Here is a 6,848-nt window from a genome sequence, read left to right as displayed (position 1 = left end):
CCATTACCTATTATTTCTATTTCATCTATGATAACCCGTTAACTTTCCCGTACACATAAACTACCAACATTAAGTTGACCAGACTTAACATCAGCAGATATGTAACGGAAGGCTAACGTCGTTAATCAATAGACAATCATGTGCATAAAGTCCCAATTCTTGTTATCCGGACAAGACCTACTACATGACAGACTCTCAGAGTATGCAATTGAAGCATAATCGGTCCACTCCTCAGGCTCTACAGGAAAAACCGCTCTGATACCATAACGTAACACCCTCACTATCAGAAGTCACGTTTCCGGCTGTGCTACTCTGATAGCAAGAGGTATTACGACTACTTTACATACTAAATATTTAAATAGAAGCCTGTGACTCGACACTGTATCGCTGATTTCTTTGAAAACCGGAAATAAATATTTTATCTTAAGAAAAATGCAAGCAGGCATAGATTCATATACAAGACTCCTTACATAATATCTCATAATATAATATACATATAGAACATACAACTCCTATCCCTCTTACAAACTTGTAATAACAATGACGAGGGAAGAAAATAATCTAATTAACACAACAGCATATAAACCAAACAAAATATAACTCTTCTTAAATCCTCTTCATCTGGTTCCTGAAAAGATAAAGTTGTACGGGGGTGAGAACCTAACCACACGGTCTCCCCACGGAGTTTCAAAGTTGTCATAAGAAGATATCTAATAAGAAATCCGTTTTCAAGCTCAGTGATTATCATTGCCTTATGAATCTTTTAAAAAACCAATAGGTAATCGTTCAAAACCTTTTCGAAGAAACAATGTTTAATCTTTCAGAAATCCAAAATCTTTCTTTTCTTATAAGAAAATCTCAATCAGAAACCAACCACGCAATCAAACAACACAATCATTAATTCAGCACCAAAGTTCATTCTCAAATGTAGCACGCCAGGACAAACACAGGCAAGACAGACAAGGACAAGTAGGTAGCAGTTAAAGCAAATAATTCAAGTAGCAGTTAAGAACAGTTTAGCAATCAGGCAAACCAAAACAAGTTCAAACCCAAGCAATGCATACAAATGCATATGATGCATGCCTGTCCTATGGCTGATGAGGCTCATCTGTCGGTTATCCAGCCAACCTGACAAGTCTGAATTGTCCTTAGACTGTCCCCCGACGTGCATCTCCAAGAGTCTATGCATAGATTTTTTCTTAAATAATCAATATTGCTCAATGGGGGTAACATTCCCGGGAATTTATATAGTGCCCGGTCACACTTACGTTGTAGGGTCAACAGAGTATTGAGTTTTCAACCTGGTACACGTGGTGGCAAGCCATGGTACTTTATCCAGGGAACCTCATATCTCAGATAATTCAAATTCATAAGCCATGTGAATAATTCAAAGTTCATATCTCAACATTCTCAACATTCTCAACATCAAAATCTTTCATCAATCCAAATCTCATTTCTATCTTCATTCAAAAACCATATTTCAAAGAAAATCCTCATCATCCTTCTTTTCATTCCATCCATTAACAATTCCAAATCAAAACATAATTCCTTCTCTGATGAATAAATAGATCTTAAAACACATATAATGTTTAAAAACAAATCTTTTTAATTAATTACTTCAAACAAAACTTCCAATTTTATAAAATTTTGGCAGCATCTCCTTTAAAACTCGGACACTGCCACCCTTTTCGGGTCCCATTCAAACATTTCTCAACCTTTTCTCAACCATTTCCAAATCTCAATCATTTCCAAAATTCAACCAGTTCTAATATCAATTTATTTTCAAAGCGAATCAATGCCAATAATAAATCTCTTTTTTAAAATCAAGCCAGCTTATATACTAAATCGTTTATAAAGTCAGACAAACTCAAAATTAAACCGTTTCCAAAATTAATTCAATTTCATGTTTCAAATCATTTTTAGAGCCGATTCATTTACATTATCAAAAATAGCTTTAAAACCAAGAAAACCATTTTTTTCATAATAATCAACTAAATAACCTTTCAAACTAATTTCTTTTCAGCAATCACAAACTACTCAAGCAATCAAGCAATCAGTCATTCAGTCCAGCAAACAACCACATTTATAAGACAATCATAATCACAGACATATGTTTCTCATATTAATATCTATTTTTAACAACTCTGTAATGTAAAATAGATTTTAAGAAAAACTCCTACCTCGATGTCGCAATCGCATAATTTAACACAATAGTCCCGCTTAGTCTAAACTCACAACAGCAGTGGCGATTCCAACATAACCGGGACGATAGTAGCATCACCAACTCCGATTATACTCGTAGCAATATTGAATTTGGTGAAATTAAATGCAGAACAACTCTAAAAATTCAAGGAAACACTGAAGCTAAAATGGAATTAAAACCATTACGAACAGATAAACGAGACTAAGGCAGTTCAGAGTATAAAAGTGAAATAGAGTCAAGAGAAAGGCTAGACCTAGGGCGGTGACGCTGAACTTGAATTGGGGCAAGTCAATAGCAGCGGTAGCAACGTTAGAACTAGCAGTAGCAATTCCAGTCACCCCACCAGCAATGATTTTTAAAGAGCATCACCCATCCCAGCCCACTGCTGCAGCGGCTTAATCCTAAAACATCAACGCCTTAAAGTTCTCAATCAATGAATAGAAGGACAGTACCAGTGGAGGTTTAGAAACAAAATAACTTACAGTAATGAAGGAAAACAAGAGAACAAAGCGTAGCAGTAGCAGCACAGTGACTGCAACAACTCAGGGAAGATGGCCTCCTCCCCCACCTCAGCTCGAGACTCCAGTGGCGGCGACCTCCACAGACGATGATGGCGGAGAGAGTAGCGGCGGCAGAAACCACCCCATCAATGCCTTCTCTCTCCTCGTGTTGTTCTATCTCTCTTTTTGTATCGGGTCCTGCTTGTGGTGGCTCGATAGCAACTCGTAGCGCCGGTGCGACACGGAGGTTCGACGGCGGTGGTGATGACGAGGTGCAACGAAACCGGTGGCACACGGTGCAATGGTGATGGCGACGCGCCTCACTCACGCGAGCTCCCCCTGCTCCGCGACACACTCCTCGTTCCTCCTTTGTCGGTGACGACAGTAGCGTGACGAGCGGCGGTGACTCACCAGCGCACTCTCCCCCCTTCTCTCTTTTGATTCGCACCCTCTCCTCTCTTTTCTTTCTTTCTATGGATTTTGCTGCTGCTATGTGTTGTGTTGGTTAGTTTAATTTTGGAAGAAAGGGAAAATGGGTGAGGCGGCTGAAGGGAGTGGAAAAGTTAGGGTTAGTGTTCTAGGAAGTATTTAACAAAATTAGAGTTTAATTTGGGATAAAAGTGAAATTAAGAATTTCGGGTAAATTGAGATTTGGTAAATTTTAATAAAATTAGAGTATATTGTATAAATTTGAAATATAATTTAATCTCTTAAAACTACTTTAAGAATACTACCTAATTATCAATTTACTAATCAGCTTTTAATCAAGTACTCTCATTTAAAATTAGAAATAATATAATTTATTTTCTGTTTATAAAAATTAAAGTATTAAATTCTAAAATCTCAATTATTTAAATTAGATCATATAAAATTCTTGTTATTTCTTAACAACCAACTTTATAACTTAAATATAGAAAATAATTCAATAATTATAAAATTAGATAAAATTCTAATTTAAATAGCCAAACCTTATTATTTCTCGAATTTTTAGAACTTTAATCATGAATAAGAAAATAATCCGTAAGTATAAAGTTTGGATAAAAGCCTTAATTTATTTCAAATCCAATTAATTGGCTTTAATTATTTTCACTAAAAATAATTTCTAAAATTGAAACTATAAATAAATATATAATTTGAGATTAGTTCAAAATAGAACTTTTCAAAAGTCTTAGATCTTACATCCTACCCACCTTATAAAAATTTTCGTCCTCGAAAATTGATACAAAATAAAAAAGATTGCATATTACTTCACTCTTGAATTTATTTAAAAAAAAGGCGAAAAGTTCTCGGTATATATAAATTCATATAGTTTCAGATACCAGAATTGTCATATGGCATCAAGGTATAAAAGGTATAAGTGTTATGCGAAACAGAAGTTACAAGGTAGGCTTGGTGTACAAGGCGATATGTTTTATACATGTAGTGGTAAAGCAAGGCGGCAAAAGATCATAAAATAAGCTGGGGTTAAAACAATGTGCTCAACATCCGCATACTGATCTCATACTAACTTCAGAGACAACTATTCAAACTTACTTTATTAGGCAACTCATCTGAAGATTCTCAACTTTGTTAAATATTTTGCAAATCTTACTGGTCCCAAACTTAACATCAACAAAACTCTTTCATGCAAAACAAAGCTCCACAACATCCTATGGCATTGCACATTTATCAATTTACCTTTTACATTCATTAACTGTGTCCTAGGAACTAAAGTATTACTTGCCATGTCTAAGACTGCACGTGATATTAAAATAAATTTCAAATCACGGAGAAGGACACAAGATTTTAGAAAAGAATGACAAGTGACAATGATAGTACTTATAGGAATTTGAAAGAATGAATGAAATTACAGGTAAACGAGGATAAATAAGTAATGAAAATTGCCAGAAAGGAATCAATTGACAATTACAAGGATAACTATTGAATTAAAGAAATTCGATAAGATCAATAAGAAGAAAACAGTGCGTTAGTTTGAATCAGATTTCAAGCTGAATCGAAGAAGTATGAGATATTATAGAAATGGAATGATTAAAGACAGTAGCAACGTATCACAACAGAACAATTTCGGATTACTATAAGGGTTCTTTAGCTCGTGGGGAAATATGAGGTCAACAACTGTGTTACTAGAGTTCTTACCATATTCGAAAACGTAAACAGGTCAAGATGTGTGTAAGGTACAAATTATGAAGCACGGAAATATAAATTACATTTCAAGAAAATAAAAAGGGCAAATGACACGTCGAATTACACCGCACGATTAGAACACATAAGCCTATATGACCAGATTAAAAGGAACACTTAACATTTTCAAATATTCAAGGATCGGTGTTGTACCGAAATAATTTTAATGTCATGTCAAAGAGTACATGATTCATATAAGGAAGTGTAATGACCAGGATAGATGCTCACGAAGATTCAAATAGTATTTTATAAAAATAAGAGGCGGATGTATAAAGAGTTCAAAGAACTTCAATGGAGACGATGAGAAGAAAATGATACATTTGTTAGAATTGAATTCAAACTGAATTTAAAGTATAAAATTCACAAGAAGAGAGTGACCAAAGTCTAAGGACGTCGTTTACAAAATTTAAGAGAATATTTAGGAACACAATTAAATGGAATGTCTGCAAAGAATAGATGAACTTAAGAGGAAGTTATGTTACTTTATAAAAAGAGAAGATATGAAATAAATATTTAAAGGAATTAACAAAAGTATAGATGTTCACATTGCTTCAAAACATACCTGGGTTGAAATATATTACGTGAGATTTGTAAAATGAAGGTTATTTAAAATAAAAACAAAATCTTCCTTCAAGAATCTTAAAGTATGCTTAAACACATAACCAAACAAAATATGCATAAAATTGCAATAGGATTAGAAGGAAAATCAAGTTCTTTTACATCAGAATTATTCTTAAGGTAAAGATAGAATATGTGAAGTTCGAAAGATGGAATTTAATTAACCTATGGATCAAAAGTAATTTCTCAAAAATCATAAATATTTAGTCAATTAGAGATATGTAGTGAAATTGCAATAAAGTTGAAAAGAATCCAAATTTGTTTTAGAAAGGGGATTTGAGGTAAGGTATCAAAATACATATGCTTCCAAGAACTCATATGAATAAAAGCATGCTAAATTCAAAACATCTTCATCAGATTTAAAGGAGGGCTGTGGATACAATTAAGCAAGAAAAGATTGACTTGAAATTTCTTTTAAAAGACCTAAAACCAAAATTCCAAGGGTATTCTTGAAATTACAACCTCATAAAAATGTTCAGAGACATTGAGATGCGCTAAAAAAGAGAATCAAATCATATTTCGAATAAGAAACTTAAATCAAAAGAATTTGACAGGATCAACAAGATGAAAAATAATGCAATATTTTGAAATAAATTCAAGCTGAATCAAAGAAGCATGAGGTTTACAGAAAAGAATATCTTAAACCCAAGACAAAGTTCACATAACTAAAGAGTATGATTAAAAATACTTTCAAATGCATTATTCGTAAAAGAATGGAAAACTTGCAAAAAATTCATTTTGCGGTCTAAAAGAAAAGATAAGCAATAAACATCCTTCAAAAGAATAACAAAAGCTTGTAAGTAGCTTTATTCCAATATAAGTTCAATTTGAGATAAACTATGAAAAATTTGAAAAAGAAAAGATTTAATTTGGGTAAGGGCAAGATTATATTTTCTCAAATACTTTGAAAGGTATTTAGATACCGACTAAACAAAAGTATGCATGAAACTGCAATCTAGTTAAAAGGAAACCTGAGATAGGGTTTTGCTCATAAAAGGAATAGAGATTGCACCATTCAAGTAAAAGAATGCAAAGTCACTAACAACTTACACAAGAATCAACCAAAAGTTCTTAAAGAAAAGATCTAAAACAAGAGTGAATAGGACACTTAAAATCACAACCTTATAAAGATATTCAAAAGAATTGAAATATGTAAAAAAAAAAAAGAAATTAGTTCATAGAATATGACAATTCAAACAAGTTTGCAGCTAATTTTCAAAAGAATACAATACTCTCAAGGAAAAATAACTTAATCGATAGCAAAATCGCAAATATTTCAACGATCACTCTGTTATTTCAAAGTACATGAGTTAAGAAAAAGTTTAAACATAAGGCAGAAAGCATAT

Source organism: Arachis hypogaea, chromosome 19 (assembly GCF_003086295.3).
Source record: "Arachis hypogaea cultivar Tifrunner chromosome 19, arahy.Tifrunner.gnm2.J5K5, whole genome shotgun sequence".
Classification (NCBI taxonomy): Eukaryota; Viridiplantae; Streptophyta; class Magnoliopsida; order Fabales; family Fabaceae; genus Arachis; species Arachis hypogaea.
The sequence above is the reverse complement of the archived record's forward strand: the minus strand, read 5'-3'. Positions refer to the sequence as shown.